Raw genomic sequence first — 19,246 nt, 5'->3', positions numbered from 1 at the left:
GGGACAGTTCTACTCTGTCCTATAGGGTCGCTATGAGTCAGAATTGACTGGACAGCAACGGGTTATTTGAGAATATTAGTGATTTTTTTGTACCTAGCACCATCTCTCCATACTGCACAACTGAAAATCTCCACAGCAGTCAGATTCTTGATTTTGAGGGAAAATGAAGAAAAAAATCTGGTCCCATCTGTGCCAGTAAGGAGCTGAGCAAATTTAGCACTCTTTTTTAAACACTTTGGCTTATAGTTTCCTCATAAAAGAATCTAGATAAAAGTGTCTATATTTCTGATTCCTCAGATTTTTCATGAAGTTATCAAGATAGTAGAAAAGGAAAAGAAATACAGAAAATCACAGTTTAACATATAACTGATTATAATTTCATGTCATAAGTTCTTTTATGTACCATCCTAAAAACCATTTAAAACCTATGTATACATCAGAAGCTTTTAATGTGTTTGGAAGGAGCCCTGGTGGCACAATGGTTAACATGCTCACTGCTAACCAAAAGGTTAACAGTTCAAATCCACCAGCTAGTCCACGGGATTAAGGTGTGAGAGTCTACCTCTGTAAAGATTACAGCCTTGGAAACCCTGTGGGGTAGTTTTACTCTGCCCTAGGGTGGCTATGAGTTGGGTGAGGTTAGAAATAAACCATTCTTCTAGAAAATAAATAGTGAAAAAGCATCTTGTTAATGACTCCTTTTCATGTAACTGTAAAGTGACCATGGTAAATAACTCCCTGCCTCAGTCTTATTTCTTATATCTGACTTCCCAGTTATCAATAAAAACAGTCCTGTAGTGGTACAGCTGGTGCAGCAGAGAAATTGTTGTAGCAAAGCATTCAGATGAAGCTAACGAGAGCACGTGAAAAAGGGAAGAGGGTTCAATTGATATTGAAACTAATTTATTTCATTAGCTAGCACTAGATGTAAATTGTAGTATACTGGAATTAATCATTTAAAATGGATCGTTCACTTAGAAGTTGAAAACATACCAAGATTCCACTTGGTGCTGTTTTATTTTTCTCTGCTGAAGCAATATGGCTTTTAAAGTATTTGTGTTTAACAGTCTAAAGAGGACTAGTTGGTCCACACAGCTCTGCTTGGGCACAGAAGCAAAATGAGTGAAATAGCTGGGGCAGGAAGACAGTAATAATCTGAAGAACTGAGCTGACTCTTAGGGGGGAGCGAATAATTTCTAGCTGGAGTACATAAGTGAACATGGCAGATCATGCTCAAAGGTGGAAAAAAAAAAGCCTCCTAAAGACTTAATTCAATCACTGTCAAACTGAAACCAGTGATTCTTAACCTGGGATACACAACAGAATCTCCTGAGAGCTCTGATGGTGCAGTGGTTAAGAGCTACAGCTGCTAACCAAAAGGTCAGCAGTCCAAATCCACCAGCCGCTCCTTGGAAACCCTATGGGGCAGTTCTACTCTATCCTACAGGGTCGCTCTGAGTCCGAATCGACTCCATGGCAATGGGTTTGGTTTTTTGGTTAGAGGAGCTTTTAAGAGCTACCAATGCCCAGGCCTTACTCTAGTTTAACTAAATGAGAATTGTTGAGAACCACTGGTGTAGAGCAAATATAATGCCACATTTTCTAATAAAAACTTCATGTGGGGTTTGAACAAAAAAGCATATCAATCAAAGGAATAAATAATTGTATACCCTTTCCTACGCGTAAGATAATGGGCTAGGAACTACGGGTCTGTGAAGAGGCACTCGAGCTTCATAATCAAGGCGATTGCTATGAGAGTGGATATAAAATACATGCATTATCTACCAAATGATGGTGTGAATGCTGTATTGTATTCCACAGGCATTAAAAGGAGGAGAGTTGACTTTGGACAAGAAGAACTAGGAGTGTCATCAGAATCAATATGAAATGGGTTAGGATTAAAGGACATGTGTCAGTAATGTATTCTTGCATAACAAACCACTCCCAGTCTCAAAGCCTTAAAAAAAATGTTTTCAAGAGTCCAAAGCAGGCCCATGGATTCAGTTCCTCTAGGCCAATCTTGATTGATCTCAGCTTGGGTCATTCACTCATTCACCTGAGTTTAGATGGTGGGTTGTTGGAGGTCTGACTTCTCTGGCTTGGTCTTAGGTGGGATGGCTTGGCTCTACTCCAAGTGTCAACCCCAACCTTCTCCTTATGGTGGAGACAGGGGTCCAAGATAGAGTAGAAACATACAAGTACTTTTTCAAGCCTCTCCTGGGGTTAAGTTTGCTAACACCATTGGCCAAAGTAAGCATCTTGGCCAAACCAGATTCAGAGTGATAGGAGAATGAAAAGTTCTGAAACAAAGGGTGTGGATATTGGAAAGGGGCATTTAATGTAATTATATCTCCTCAGATGAGTAGGATTTGAAAATCACAATGGTGGTGAGAAAGAGGTGTGGATGGGGAAAATGACACGAGCCAACCATCAGAGGTAGACAATATAAAATTCTCTTTAGGGAAAAGTGACTTGCCCATTTGTGTGGAGGAGACAAATTAGGTGAGCACAAAATAGTTTATGAAGCTGTGGATAGGTGTGATTTGGAATCATATAAGAGGCTTCCATTCCTATTTTTACTTTCCTCTTTAGAAAAGCTAGTAAATGTATTTTTGCAAGGTAGTTAGTGATATGATGTAAGCATTTTTTTAGGAGAATCTATTTGTCAGAGATAAAGATGATAGTGAATACTTTTACTGGAATATGGAGCCCTGGTGGCACAGTGGTTAAGAGCTCGGCTGCTAACCAAAAGGTCTGCAGTTCGAATCTACCAGCCGCTCCTTGAAAATTCTGCAGGGCAGTTCTACTCTGTCCTATAGGGTCGTTATGAGTCAGAATGAAGTCACTGGCACTGGGTTTGGCTTTTTGGTTGTTGGAATTTTTTTTTTTTAAGAGTAAAAGGACACGATTACATTATCTCATCATTTTCATGGTCAGTCAGCTTGAATGGTTACTGTTCTTACCACAGAAACTGGTTTGAAGATCTTTATTCTGCTAATGATCACAAGAGGTTGAACAGATTGTGGTGAAGAATCTATTTCAAAAATAAACATGCTCAAAAATCCTGGTATAAGTATAACCCAAAGCAGTTTCACAAATCTTACTGTAGTGAGGTCGGAAGCAGTTGTTCTCAGCAGCCTTGACTACAAGATCGTTAATGAAAAGGTTGGGAGGACAAAGGTTTCCAAGGCATTATATTAAAGTGATAAATAGATAAATTTACAACAACGACAAAAAAAAAAAAGGAGTAGCTTCTGAGGCTACTTATGTACAATCAAAAACCTCATGGGATTTGATTCCTTGGTTTGGAGTAGTTTAGGGTCATGGTTTCATGGGACATCCCAGTTAATTGGTCTAATAGCATGTTCAGTGCATCTGTTCTGCTTCCTATATTGTTGCATAGTGCGCAGGGTCTCAAAAGCTTCCAAGCAGCCATCCAAGACTCAACAATTGGTCTGTATTTGCATGGATCTACAGAGGAAGGGGAGTCAGGAAAAGAAGGAGGAAATGGAATGTGTGGCTAACTGCCTCCATGAACAACTGCCTCCTTTGCCATGAGACCAGAAGAACTGGGTGGTTCCTGTCTACCATTACTGAACATTTTTATCAAAGATACTGTAGAAGAATTCTGATCAAAAAGGAGAAAATGTAGAACAGAATTTCAAATTCTGATAGGATCCATACTTTCTGGAGCTATGGGGGCTGGATGAACCCAAGAAACTATTGCTCTGAGATAATCTTTAAAACTTAAATCAAAAGTATCCCCTGAAGTCTTCTTAAAACCAAACAATAAAACCAAACAATAGTTTAGCTTAACTGGTAAAAAATATCTGCCTTGAGAATTATGCTGTTTTAAAAAATTATATGGTGTAAAAGTGACAACGACAACTCAAAAGATTAGACAGGAACTTTAGGGCAGAGTGAGTTTGTGTTAATGGGAGAGGAACAACTCAGAAAAGGAGGGTGAGAATGGTTGCACAACTCAATGTCACTGAACTGGACATGTAGAAACTGTTGAATTGGTGTATGTTTTGCTATTATTCTCAACAAAAAAAAACAAAACTAAGAAAAAATAGGTGAAACTTTCTATGTCCTGCTTCATGGTAGGACACATTCTTGTCTTTCTCCTACGTGTATATTTTTACAGATGATGAAACTGGTTCAGAGAAGTTAAATAATTCTATAGCCACAGTGAGCAGTGGTTAAGAGTTTGGCTGCAAACCAAAAGGTCAGCAGTTTGAATCCACCAGCCTCTCCTTAGAAACTCTATGGAGCAATTCTACTCTGTCCTATAGGGCCTCTATGAGTTGGAATCAACTCATAGACAGCAGTAGGTTTGTTTGTTTTTGGTTACAACCACAGTCAAGGCTCCTAGCTCCAAGACTAGGGCTCTGCATACAATTCAATTGCAGACAATTTTTGAGTATATTAGTTTACTGGGGCTGCCATAACAAAATTACCACAAGTGGAAGACTTTAGAGAACTGAATTTTATTTTCCCACCTGGCTTCTTCCACTTGTGTGTGTGTGTATAGCTCTCTGTCTTTGTTCCCTTTTAATAAGACACTACATAAACTAATTAAGTTTAGGACCCATGCTACTATTTCATTAACTGATTAGCATAAAAAAAAATCCCTAGTTCCAAACAGGTTCACATTCACAGGTACAAATGTTAGCAGTTCAACATATCTATTAAGGGGACACAATTCAGTCCACAACATTGAGAAAAGACTTTATGTATGATCCTATTCATATAAGAAATTCAACTTAATGACCATACTTTTTACACAATTACACAATTTGTTTGCCAAGTGCACTATATCCTTTTTTTTTTTTTTTTTTTACAGCAATGCGTAAAAATCAATTGGCGTAGCGGTGCTTACAAAAATACCTCAGGGAGGGGGGAGCGACACTGTTGGCAGTTGCTATTTTCATAAAAATACGGTAATTTTTTTATTATTGTTGAAACTATACACAGCAAAACATACACCAATTCAACAATCCCCATGTACAATTCAGTGGCGTTAATCACCTTCTTCAAGTTGCACAATCATTCTTACCCTACTTTCCCAAGTTGTTGTTCCCTCACTAACACGAACTCACTGTCCCTTAAGCTTCCTATCTGAACTTTCGAGTTGCTGTTATAAATTTGATCCCATATGGATAGTTTTTCAAAAGAGCACTCTGTTCAAGACAAATATTCTTTACTAAAGAAGCTACATATTGTTTGGTTTAAGGAAGACTTCAGGGGATATTTCAGTTTAAGGTTTAAAATTTGTCTCAGAGGAACAATTCTGGAGCTTCACCCAGCCTCGTTGACTTCAGAAATTCCAGATTCCATGAGAATGTCGGTTTCTGTTCCATATTTTTACCGTTTTTGATCAGGATTCTTCTATAGAATTTCTGATCTAAATGTTCAGTAATAGTGACACGCACCATCTTGTTCTTCTGGCCTCATGGCAAAGGAGGTCATTGTTCATGAGGTGATTAGCCACACATCCATTTCCTCCTTCTGCTCCTAAATCTCCTTCTTCCTCTGTTGATCCAGGTAAATAGAGACCAATTATTGTGCCTTGTTTGGCTGCTTGCAAACTTTTAAAATTCTAAGCACTATCCAATGAACTAGGAGATGGAACCGAAACCAAACCAAACCCAGTGCCATTGAGCCGATTCCGACTCATAGCGACCCTATAGGACAGAGTAGAACTGCCTCATAGAGTTTGCAAGGAGCGCCTTGTGGATTCGAACTGCCAACTTCGTGGTTAGCAGCCATAGCACTTAACCACTGCACCACCAGGGTTTCCAGGAGGTAGAACAGACACACTAAAAATGATGTTATGCCAATTACCTGGGATGTTTCGTGAAAGAATGACACTAAGCCTCCAAACCAAGTAGAAATCAAATCCCATGAGGTGTTTGGATATACATAAGCAGCCTCTGCAGCTGCTTTCTTTTTGGTGAGAACATATAACACAACACTTGCTAACTCAACTTTTTATAAGTGTACAACTTATTGACAACAATTACATCAACTGACTTTACAATGCTTACCCTTAATCAATGAGAATTTTCCATTACCATAAAAAAACTCAGTTCTCCATAAGCAGTAACTCCCTCTCTTCCCCTCCCTCCCACCCTTGGTAACGCCTAAAAAACTGTGGTCTCTATACATTTGCCTATTCTTCTCTTTTTATATAAGTGAGGTCATACAATATTTGTCCTTTTGTGATTGACTTATTTCACTAATGTGTTCAAGCTCCGTCGATGTTGTATCAGGTATCAGGACTTCATTTTTCTTTCTGGCTGAGTAGTGTTCCATTGTATGTATGCACCACATTTTGTTTATCCATTCTTCTGTGAATGGCATTTAGGCTGTTTCCACCTTTTGGCTACTGTGAATAGTGCTACGATGAACGTTGGTATACGTATATCCATTCATGTTACTGTTTTCTAGTCCACTGGGTATATTCTTAGCAGTGGGATTGCTGGGTCATATGATGCCCCTGTTTTTTTTCGTTTTTTGAAGAACTGTCACACTGTCTTCCACAATGATTGTATCATTCTATGTCCCCACCAGCACTGGATAAGTGTTCCGATTTCCCCACATTCTTGCCAAAATTTCTTATTTTCCTTCTTTTTTATCTTAGCCATCCTAGTGGGAGCAAAATGGTATCTCACTGAGGTTTTGATTTGCATCTCTCTGAGGGCTGAAAATGTTGAGAATCTTTTCACATGTTTGTTGGCCATTTTAATGTCTTCTTTGGAGAAAGGTCTGCTTATGTCCTTTGCCCAAATTTTTTTTTTAATTTTGCTTTAGATGAAAGTTTACAGGGCAAATTAGATTTTCATTAAATAATTAATACACATATTGTTTTGTGACATTGCTTGCCAACCCTGCAATGTGTCAACATTCCCCTCATCTCTACCTGGAGTTCCCCATTTCCATTTGTCCAGCTTTCCTGTTCCTTCCTGCCTTCTTGTTTTTGCTTTTGGGCTGGTGTGCCCATTTAGTCTCATATACATGATTGAGCTCTGTATATTATTGTCTGTTTTATTGGCCTGTCTAATCTTTGACTGAAGGGTAAACTTCAGGAGCAACTTCAGTACTGAGTTAAAATAGTGTCTGGGGACCATACTCTCGGGGTTTCCTTATCAGACAGGTAAGTCTGGTTGTTTTTGTGAGTTTCAATTTTGTCCTACATTTTTCTCCCACTCTGTCCAGGACCGTTTAATGTGATCTCTGTTACAGCAGTCTGTGGTGATAGGCACTATCTAGTTGTGCTGGACTCAAATCTGGTGGAGACTGTGGTACTTGTGATCCAGTAGTTCTTTGGACTAATGTTTCCCTTATGTCTTTGATTTTCTTCATTCTCCCTTGCTCCAGATGAAGTGAGACCAGTAGACGTATCTTAGATAGCGGCTCACAAGCTTTTAAGACCTCAGACACTACTCATCATAGTAGGATGTAGAACTTTTTTTTTAAAATATAAACTATGCTATGCCGGTTGAGCTAGATACCCCCCAAGACCATGATCCTTAGCCCTTAGCCCAGTAATTCGATCACTCAGGTATTCTGGATGTGTCTATGACGCTTCTGTGACTTTACCTTGGTCAAGTTGTGCTGATTTCCCCAGGATTGTGTACTGTCTTACCCTTCACCAAAATTACTACTTATCTATTATCTATTTAGTGTTTTTTCCCTCCCCAAGCCTTCCCTCCCTAGTAGCCATCAAAGATTGTTTCTTTTTTTTTTTTTTAACTTTTATTAAGCTTCAAGTGAACGTTTACAAATCCAATCAGTCTGTCACATATAAGTTTACATACATCTCACTCCCTACTCCCACTTGCTCTCCCCCTCTTGAGTCAGCCCTTTCAGTCTCTCCTTTTCTGACAATTTTGCCGGCTTCCCTCTCTCTCTATCCTTCCATCCCCCCTCCAGACAAGAGTTACCAACACAATCTCAAGTGTCCACCTGATATAATTAGCTCACTCTTCCTCAGCGTCTCTCTCACACCCGCTGACCAGTCCCTTTCATGTCTGATGAGTTGTCTTCGGGGATGGTTCCTGTCCTGTGCCAACAGAAGGTCTGGGGACCATGGCTGCCGGGATTCCTCTAGTCTCAGTCAGACCATTAAGTTTGCTCTTTTTATGAGAATTTGGGGTCTGTATCCCACTGATCTCCTGCTCCCTAAGGGGTCCTCTGCTGTGCTCCCTGTCAGGGCAGTCATCGATTGTGGCCTGGCACCAAAGAGTTCTTCTGGTCTCAGGATGATGTAGGTCTCTGGTTCATGTGGCCCTTTCTGTCTCTTGGGCTCTTAGTTGTCGTGTGGCCTTGGTGTTCTTCATTTTCCTTTGCTCCAGGTGGGTTGAGACCAATTGATGCATCTTAGATGGCTGCTTGTTAGCATTTAAGACCCCAGACGCCACATTTCAAAGTGGGATGCAGAATGATTTCATAATAGAATTATTTTGCCAATTGACTTAGAAGTCCCCGCAAACCATGTTCCCCAGACCCCCGCCCTTCCTCCGCTGACCTTTGAAGCATTCATTTTATCCCGGAAACTTCTTTGCTTTTGGTCCAGTCCAATTGAGCTGACCTTCCATGTATTGAGTGTTGTCTTTCCCTTCACCTAAAGCAGTTCTTATGTACTGATTAATCAATAAAAAACCCTCTCCCACCCTCCCTCCCTCCCCCCCTCGTAACCACAAAAGTATGTGTTCTTCTCAGGTTTACTGTTACTCAAGATCTTATAATAGTGGTCTTATACAATATTTGTCCTTTTGCCTCTGACTAATTTCGCTCAGCATAATGCCTTCCAGGTTCCTCCATGTTATGAAATGTTTCACAGATTCGTCACTGTTCTTTATCGATGCGTAGTATTCCATTGTGTGAATATACCACAATTTATTTACCCATTCATCCGTTGATGGACACCTTGGTTGCTTCCAACTTTTTGCTATTGTAAACAGAGCTGCAATAAACATGGGTGTGCATATATCTGTTTGTATGAAGGCTCTTGTATCTCTAGGGTATATTCTGAGGAGTGGGATTTCTGGGTTGTATGGTAGTTCTATTTCTAACTGTTTCAGATAACTCCAGATAGATTTCCAATGTGGTTGTACCATTTTACATTCCCACCAGCAGTGTATAAGAGTTCCAATCTCTCCGCAGCCTCTCCAACATTTATTCTTTTGTGTTTTTTGGATTAATGCCAGCCTTCCTGGTGTGAGATGGAATTTCATCGTAGTTTTAAGTTGCATTTCTCTAATGGCTAATGATCGAGAGCATTTTCTCATGTATCTGTTGGCTGCCTGAATATCTTCTTTAGTGAAATGTGTGTTCATAACCTTTGCCCACTTTTTGATTGGGTTGTTTGTCTTTTTGTGGTTGAGTTTTGACAGAATCATGTAGATTTTAGAGATCAGGCGCTGGTCGGAGACGTCATAGCTGAAAATTCTTTCCCAGTCTGTAGGTGGTCTTTTTACTCTTTTGGTGAAGTCTTTAGATGAGCATAGGTGTTTGATTTTTAGGAGCTCCCAGTTATCGAGTTTCTCTTCATCATTTTTGGTAATGTTTTGTATTCTGTTTATGCCTTGTATTAGGGCTCCTAGAGTTGTCCCAATTTTTTCTTCCATGATCTTTATCGTTTTAGTCTTTATGTTTAGGTCTTTGATCCACTTGGAGTTAGTTTTTGTGCATGGTGTAAGGTATGGGTCCTGTTTCATTTTTTTGCAAATGAATATCCAGTTATGCCAGCACCATTTGTTCAAAAGGCTTTCTATTCCCCAATTAATTGACACTGGTCCTTTGTCAAATATCAGCTGCTCATACGTGGATGGATCTATGTCTGGGTTCTCAATTCTGTTCCATTGGTCTATGTGCCTGTTGTTGTACCAGTACCAGGCTGTTTTGACTACTGTGGCTGTATAATAGGTTCTGAAATCAGGTAAAGTGAGGCCTCCCACTTTCTTCTTCTTTTTCAGTATTGCTTTGCTTATCCGGGGCTTCTTTCCCTTCCATATGAAATTGGTGATTTGTTTCTCTATCCCCTTAAAATATGACATTGGAATTTGGATCGGAAGTGCGTTAAATGTATAGATGGCTTTTGGTAGAATAGACATTTTTACTATGTTAAGTCTTCCTGTCCATGAGCAGGGTATGTTTTTCCACTTAAGTATGTCCTTTTGAATTTCTTGTAGTAGAGCTTTGTAGTTTTCTTTGTATAGGTCTTTTACATCCTTGGTAAGATTTATTCCTAAGTATCTTATCGTCTTGGGGGCTACTGTGAATGGTATTGATTTGGTTATTTCCTCTTCGGTGTTCTTTTTGTTGATGTAGAGGAATCCAAGTGATTTTTGTATGTTTATTTTATAACCTGAGACTCTGCCAAACTCTTCTATTAGTTTCAGTAGTTTTCTGGAGGATTCCTTAGGGTTTTCTGTGTATATAATCATGTCATCTGCAAATAGTGATAACTTTACTTCTTCCTTGCCAATCCAGATACCTTTTATTTCTTTGTCTAGCCTAATTGCCCTGGCTAGGACTTCAAGTACGATGTTGAATAAGAGCGGTGATAAAGGGCATCCTTGTCTGGTTCCCGTTCTCAAGGGAAATGCTTTCAGGTTCTCTCCATTTAGAGTGATATTGGCTGTTGGCTTTGCATAGCTGCCCTTTATTATGTTGAGGAATTTTCCTTCAATTCCTATTTTGGTGAGAGTTTTTATCATAAATGGGTGTTGGACTTTGTCAAATGCCTTTTCTGCATCGATTGATAAGATGATGTGGTTTTTGTCTTTTGTTTTATTTATGTGATGGATTACATTAATGGTTTTTCTGATATTAAACCAGCCTTGCATACCTGGTATAAATCCCACTTGATCAGGGTGAATTATTTTTTTGATGTGTTGTTGGATTCTATTGGCTAGAATTTTGTTGAGGATTTTTGCATCTATGTTCATGAGGGATATAGGTCTATAATTTTCTTTTTTTGTAATGTCTTTACCTGGTTTTGGTATCAGGGAGATGGTGGCTTCATAGAATGAGTTGGGTAGTATTCCGTCATTTTCTATGCTTTGGAATACCTTCAGAAGTAGTGGTGTTAACTCTTCTCTGAAAGTTTGGTAGAACTCTGCAGTGAAGCCGTCCGGGCCAGGGCTTTTTTTTGTTGGGAGCATTTTGATTACCGTTTCAATCTCTTTTTTTGTTATGGGTCTATTTAGTTGTTCTACTTCTGAATGTGTTAGTTTTGGTAGGTAGTGTTTTTCCAGGAATTCATCCATTTCTTCTAGGTTTTCAAATTTGTTAGAGTACAATTTTTCATAATAATCTGAAATGATTCTTTTAATTTCATTTGGTTCTGTTGTGATGTGGTCCTTCTCATTTCTTATTCGGGTTATTTGTTTCCTTTCCTGTATTTCTTTAGTCAGTCTAAAAAAAAATAGCCAATGGTTTATCAATTTTGTTAATTTTTTCAAAGATCCAGCTTTTGGCTTTGTTAATTCTTTCAATTGTTCTTCTGTTCTCTAATTCATTTAGTTCAGCTCTAATTTTTATTATTTGTTTTCTTCTGGTGTCTGATGGATTCTTTTGTTGCTCACTTTCTATTTGTTCAAGTTGTAGGGACAGTTCTCTGATTTTGGCTCTTTCTTCTTTTTGTATGTGTGCATTTATCAATATAAATTGACCTCTGAGCACTGCTTTTGCTGTGTCCCAGAGGTTTTGATAGGAAGTATTTTCATTCTCGTTGAATTCTGTGAATTTCCTTATTCCCTCCTTGATGTCTTCTATAACCCAGTCTTTTTTCAGGAGGGTATTGTTCATTTTCCAAGTATTTGATTTCTTTTCCCTAATTTTTCTGTTATTGATCTCTAATTTTATTGCCTTGTGGTCTGAGAAGATGCTTTGTAATATTTCGATGTTTTGGACTCTGCAAAGGTTTGTTTTATGACCTAATATGTGGTCTATTCTAGAGAATGTTCCATGTGCGCTAGAAAAAAAAGTATACTTTGCAGCAGTTGGGTGGAGAGTTCTGTATAAGTCAATGAGGTCAAGTTGGTTGATTGTTGTAATTAGATCTTCCGTGTCTCTATTGAGCTTCTTACTGGATGTCCTGTCCTTCTCCGAAAGTGGTGTGTTGAAGTCTCCTACTATAATTGTGGAGGTATCTATCTCACTTTTCAATTCTGTTAAAATTTGATTTATGTATCTTGCAGCCCTGTCATTGGGTGCATAAATATTTAATATGGTTATGTCTTCCTGATCAATTGTCCCTTTTATCATTATATAGTGTCCTTCTTTATCCTCTGTGGTGGATTTAAGTCTAAAGTCTATTTTGTCAGAAATTAATATTGCTACTCCTCTTCTTTTTTGCTTATTGTTTGCTTGATATACTTTTTTCCATCCTTTGAGTTTTTGTTTGTGTCTCTAAGTCTAAGGTGTGTCTCTTGTAGGCAGCATATAGATGGATCGTGTTTCTTTATCCAGTCTGTGACTCTCTGTCTGTTTATTGGTGCATTTAGTCCATTTACATTCAGCGTAATTATAGATAAATAAGTTTTTAGTGCTGTCATTTTGATGCCTTTTTATGTGTGTTGTTGACAATTTCATTTTTCCACATACTTTTTTGTGCTGAGGTGTTTTTCTTAGTAAATTGTGAGATCCTCATTTTCATAGTATTTGACTTTATGTTAGTTGAGTCGTTACGTTTTTCTTGGCTTTTATCTTGAGTTATAGAGTTGTTATAGCTTTTTATGGTTACCTTACTATTTTCTAGTTTTTTATTATTTACCCCTATTTTTCTAAGTAAAAACCTAACTTTTATTGTTCTATATCGCCTTGTATTACTCTCCATATGGCAGTTCAATGCCTCCCGTATTTAGTCCCTCTTTTTGATTATTGTGATCTTTTACCTATTGACTTCCATGATTCCCTGTTACGTGTATTTTTTTTTTTTAATTAATCTTAATTTGTTTGTTTTTGTGATTTCCCTATTTGAGTTGATATCAGGACGCTCTGTTTTGTGACCTTGTGTTGTGCTGATATCTGATATTATTGGTTCTCTCACCAAACAATATCCTTTAGTATTTCTTGTAGCTTTGGTTTGGTTTTTGCAAATTCTCTAAACTTGTGTTTATCTGTAAATATCTTAATTTCGCCTTCATATTTCAGAGAGAGTTTTGCTGGATATATGATCCTTGGCTGGCAGTTTTTCTCCTTCAGTGTTCTGTATGTGTCGTCCCATTCCCTTCTTGCCTGCATGGTTTCTGCTGAGTAGTCTGAACTTATTCTTATTGATTCTCCCTTGAAGGAAACCTTTCTTTTCTCCCTGGCTGCTATTAAAATTTTCTGTTTATCTTTGGTTTTGGTGAGTTTGATAATAATATGTCTTGGTGTTTTTCTTTTTGGATCAATCTTAAATGGGGTTCGATGAGCATCTTGGATAGATATCCTTTCGTCTTTCATGATGTCAGGGAAGTTTTCTGTCAGGAGTTCTTCAACTATTTTCTCTGTGTTTTCTGTCCCCCCTCCCTGTTCTGGGACTCCAATCACCTGCAGGTTATCCTTCTTGATAGAGTCCCACATGATTCTTAGGGTTTCTTCATTTTTTTTAATTCTTTTATCTGATTTTTTTTCAGCTATGTTGGTGTTGATTCCCTGGTCCTCCAGATGTCCCAGTCTGCATTCTAATTGCTCGAGTCTGGTCCTCTGACTTCCTATTGCGTTGTCTAATTCTGTAATTTTATTGTTAATCTTTTGGATTTCTACATGCTGTCTCTCTATGGATTCTTGCAACTTATTAATTTTTCCAGTATGTTCTTGAATAATCTTTTTGAGTTCTTCAACAGTTTTATCAGTGTGTTTCTTGGCTTTTTCTGCAGTTTGCCTTATTTCATTTGTGATGTCTTGAAGCATTCTGTAAATTTTTTTATATTCTGTATCTGATAATTCCAGGATTGTATCTTCATTTGGGAAAGATTTTGATTCTTTTGTTTGGGGGGTTGGAGAAGCTGTCCCCGTCTGCTTCTTTAAGTGGTTTGATATGGATTGTTGTCTCCGAGCCATCACTGGGAAACTAGTTTTTCCAGAAAATCCACTAAAAAAAAAATGCAGTCAGATCCCTATCAGAGTTCTCCCTCTGGCTCAGGCTATTCAGATGTTAATGAAGCCGCCTGGGGAGGGTGGGGGAGGGAACAGAGAGATAGGAGAGTAGCACCTCAGAATATAGCCAGAGTTGCTTGTCTTGCTTGGAATGACTATTATATCTGGGACTCCCGCGGGGCGCGTCGCCTATGTGTGCTGGCTGTGTGGAGATTGCCCCCGGGGGGTCTGGCCCACTGGAGTCAAGGTCAGATCCTCCGCTTCCAGCCCCACACCCAGCGTCAAGGCTTCCCTACTGGGACGGTGCACTCTCGACTCCAAAATCAGTCACTGCCTCCCGGGGACTTCTCATCCCTCCAGCCACATTGCCGTGCCGCCTCCGCGAACCAGTTGGGCCGCCTCCCGGGGTTAGTTCAGGTGGGTGTAGCAGCTCCCCGTGCTTGTGCCGTGACCGAGTGTCCCGGCTGGGATGCTGTTCTCCCCGCTCCAATACCAGTCACTGCCTCCCGGGGACTTCTCCTACAGGCTGCATCCAACGCCGCCCGCGCGACCCAACTGGGCCCCCTCCCGGGGTTAGTTCAGGGGGGTGGAGCAGCTATCCGTGTTTATGCCATACCTGCGTCCAGTCCGAATCCCGGCGGTATGGTTCCCTGGCTGGGACGCTGCTCTCCCCGTTCCAAGACCAGTCACTGCCTCCCGGGGACTTCTCCTACCGGCTGCGTCCCACGCCGCCGCGGAACTGGCTGTTCCCCCTCCCGGGGTTAGTTCAGGGGGGTGGAGCAGCTCTCTGTGCTTGTGCCGTGCCTGACTGGTACACTGGCTCCAGGCTCTGAAAACAATCGCTGCTTCCCCGTATTAGTTCGTTCTCCATCTCTAAATCTGTGTTTGTTGTTCAGGGTTCGTAGATTGTTATGTATGTGATCGATTCACTTGTTTTTCCCTGTCTTTGTTGTAAGAGGGATCCGAGGTAGCGTCTGCCTAGTCTGCCATCTTGGCTCCGCCTTCCCTTCTCTTCTAATCTCTCTCTGCGTGTCTGTCTGTTTCTCGCTCCCTCTTCTGTCTGTCCGTCTCTGTCTCTATCTCTGTCTCCCGGTCCCTGGCTCACGCTGGCTCTCTCTCGACAGCACCCTTGCCCCCAATCAACCTCCCACTCTTTAGGTTGACTGACTTCAGGCACAGCACCGCGGGCAACCTTGTCTGGCCGGGTCCTGTCTCATCAGATTGTTTCTTTTTGTTTGTAAACCTTTTCACCAGTTTTTATAGTAGTGGTCTCATACAGTATTTGTCCTTTTGTGATTGACTAATTTCACTCAGCATAATACCTTCCACAGTCAACCATGTTGTGAGAAGTTTCACAGTCATCATTGTTCTTTATCTCTGTGTGGTATTCCTTTGCGTGTATGTACTCCAGTTTGTTTATTCGATCATCTGTTGAAGGGTATGTAGGTCGCTTCCGTCTCTTTGCTATCGTGAATAATGCCACAATGAACATGAGTGGGCATATGTCTATTCTTGTGACAGCTCTTATTTCTCTAGGGTATATTTCTGGGAGTGGCATTCCTGGATCATATGGTATGTCTATTTCTAGCTTTTTATGGAAGCACCATATTGTTTTCCAAAATGGTTGTACCATTTTGCATTCCCACCAGCAGTGCATAAGAGTTCAACCTCCCCACAGCAGCCTCTCCAACATTTATTATTATTATTATTATTCTGTTAGTGCCAGTAATGTTGGGGTGAGATGGTATCTCATTGTAGTTTTGGTTTGCATTTCTCTAAAGACTACTGATTACAAACATTTCCTCATGTGTCTGCTAGCCACCTGCATGTCTTATTTAGTGAAGAGTCTGTTCATCTTTTGTCCATTTTTCAATTGGGTTTTTTATCTTTTTGTTGTAGAGGATTTAGGTTTTCTTACAGATTTTCAGATTAGACCTTTGTGGGATATGTCATAGCCAAATTTTTTTTCCTAGTGTGTGGATTCTCTTTTTACTCTTTTGGAATAGTCTTTTGTTGAGCTAAAGTGTTTAATTTTTTAGAAGATCCCAGTTATCTAGCTTATCTTCTGGTGTTAGTTATGGTTTATATCCTGTTTATGCTGTTTATGGTCCCCCAAGTATCTGTCAGTTTGTCGTACTGTGGGGGCTTGTGTGTTACTGTGATGCTGGAAGCTATGTCACTGGTATTCAGATACCAGCAGGGTCACCCATGGAGGACAGGTTTCAGCTGAGCTTCCAGGCTAAGACGGATTAGGAAGAAGGACCCAGTAGTCTACTTATGAAAAGCATTAGCCAGCAAAAACCTTACGAATAGCAGCGGAACATTGTCTGATATAGTGCTGGAAGATGAGCCCCCCGGGTTGGAAGGCACTCAAAAGATGACTGGGGAAGAGCTGCCTCCTCAAAGTAGAGTTGACCTTAACGATGTGGATGGCATAAAGCTTTCAGGACCTTCATTTGCTGATGTGGCATGACTCAAAATGAGAAGAAACAGCTGCAAACAACCATTAATAGTCAGAACCTGGAATGTACGAAGTATGAATCTAGGAAAATAGGAACTCGTCAAAAATGAAATGGAACGTATAAACATCAATATCGTAGGCATTAGTGAGCTGAAATGGACTGGTATTGGTCATTTTGAATCAGACAATCATATAGCATACTGTGCTGGGAATGACAACTCGAAGAGGAATGGAGTTGCATTCATCATCAAAAAGAACATTTCAAGATCCATCCTGAAGTACAATGCTGTCAGTGATAGGATAATATCCATACGCCTACAAGGAAGACCAGTTAATATGACTATTATTCAAATTTACGCACCAACGACTAGGCCAAAGATGAAGAAATAGATTTTTATCAGCTGCTACAGTCTGAAATCGATCAAACATGCAATCAAGATGCATTGATAATTACTGGTGATTGGAATGCAAAAGTTGGAAACAAAGAAGAAGGATGAGTAGTTGGAAACCATGGCCTTGGTGATAGAAACAATGCTGGAGATCGAGTGATAGAATTTTGCAAGACCAACGACTTCTTCATTTCAAATACCTTCTTTGACCAACATAAATGGCAACTATACAGACGGACCTCGCCAGACGGAACACACAGGAATCAAATTGACTACATCTGTGGAAAGAGACGATGGAAAAGCTCAATATCATCAGTCAGAACAAGGCCCAGGGCCGACTGTGGAACAGACAATCTATTGCTCATATGCAAGTTCAAGCTGAAACTGAAGAAAATCAGAGCAAGTCCACGAGAGCCAAAATATGACCTTGAGTATACCCCACCTGAATTTAGAGACCATCTGAAGAATAGATTTGACTCATTGAACACTAGGACCAAAGACCAGACGAGGTGTGGAATGACATCAAGGACATCATCCATGAAGAAAGCAAGAGGTCACTGAAAAGATAGGAAAGAAAGAAAAGACCACAATGGATGTCAGAGGAGACTCTGAAACTTGCTCTTGAGCATCGAGCAGCTAAAGCAAAAGGAAGGATTGATGAAGTAAAAGAACTGAACAGAAGATATCAAAGGGCCTCTCGAGAAGACAAAGTAAAGTATTATAATGACATATGCAAAGAGCTGGAGATGGAAAACCAAAAGGGAAGAACATGCTCAACGTACCTCAAGCTGAAGGAACTGAAGAAAAAATTCAAGCCTCTAGTTGCAATAGTGAAGGATTCCATGGGGAAAATATTAATCGATGCAGGAAGCATCAAAAGTAGATGGAAGAAATACACAGAGTCATTATACCAAAAAGAATTAGTCAATATTCAACCATTTCAAGAGGTGGCATATGATCAGGAACCAATGGTACTGAAGGAAAAAGTCTGAGCTGCTCTGAAGGCATTTGCAATAAACAAGGCCCCAGGAATTGATGGAATATCAATTGAGATGTTTCAACAAACAGATGCAGTGCTAGAGGTGCTCACTCATCTATGCCAAGAAATATGGAAGACAGCTTCCTGGCCAACTGACTGGAAGGGATCCATATTTATGCCTATTCCCAAGAAAGGTGATCCAACCAAATGTGGAAATAATAGAACAACATCACTAATATGACATGCAAGCAAAATTTTGCTGAAGATCTTTCAAAAATGGCTGCAGCAGTATATCGACAGAAGTGGCAGAAATTAAGGCCGGTTTCAGAAGAGGACGTGGAACCAGGGATATCATTGCTGATGTCAGATGGATCCTGGCTGAAAGCAGAGAATACCAGAAGGATGTTTACCTGTGTTTTATTGACTATGCAAAGGCATTCGACTGTGTGGATCATAACAAACTATGGATAACACTGCGAAGAATGGGAATTCCAGAACATTTAATTGTGCACATGAGGAACCTTTACATAGATCAAGAGGCAGTTGTCCGGACAGAACAAGGGGATACTGATTGGCTTAAAGTCAGCAAAGGTGTGGGCCAGGGTTGTGTTCTTTCACCATACCTATTTAATCAGTATGCTGAACAAATAATCCGAGAAGTTGGACCATATGAGGAAGAACGGGGCATCAGGATTGGAGGAAGACTCATTAACAACCTGCGTTATGCAGATGACACAACCTTGCTTGCTGAAAGTGAAGAGGACTTGAAGCACTTACCAGTGAAGATCAAAGACCACAACCTTCAGGATGGATTACACCTCAACATAAAGAAAACAAAAATCCTCACAACTGGACCAGTGAGCAACATCATGATAAACAGAGAAAAGATTGAAGTTGTAAAGGATTTCATTTTCCTTGGATCCACAATCAATAGCCATGGAAGCAGTAGTCAAGAAATCAAAAGACACATTGCATTGGGCAAATATAGTGCAAAGGACCTCTTCAAAGTGTTGAAGAGCAAAGATGTCACCCTGAAGACTAAGGTGCGCCTGACCCAAGCCATGGTATTTTCAGTCGCATCATACACATGTGAAAGTTGAACAATGAATAAGGAAGACTGAAGAAGAGTTGACGCCTTTGTATTGTGGTGTTAGCAAAGAATATTGAATATACCATGGACTGCTAAAAGAACTAACAAATCTGTCTTGGAAGAAGTGCAGCCAGAATGCTCCTTATAGGCAAGGATGGCGAGACTGCGTCTTACATACTTTGGACAGGTTGTCAGGAGGGATCAGTCCTTGGAGAAGGACATCATGCTTG

The sequence above is a fragment of the Loxodonta africana genome, chromosome 6 (genome assembly GCF_030014295.1).
Source record: "Loxodonta africana isolate mLoxAfr1 chromosome 6, mLoxAfr1.hap2, whole genome shotgun sequence".
Classification (NCBI taxonomy): Eukaryota; Metazoa; Chordata; class Mammalia; order Proboscidea; family Elephantidae; genus Loxodonta; species Loxodonta africana.
The sequence above is the reverse complement of the archived record's forward strand: the minus strand, read 5'-3'. Positions refer to the sequence as shown.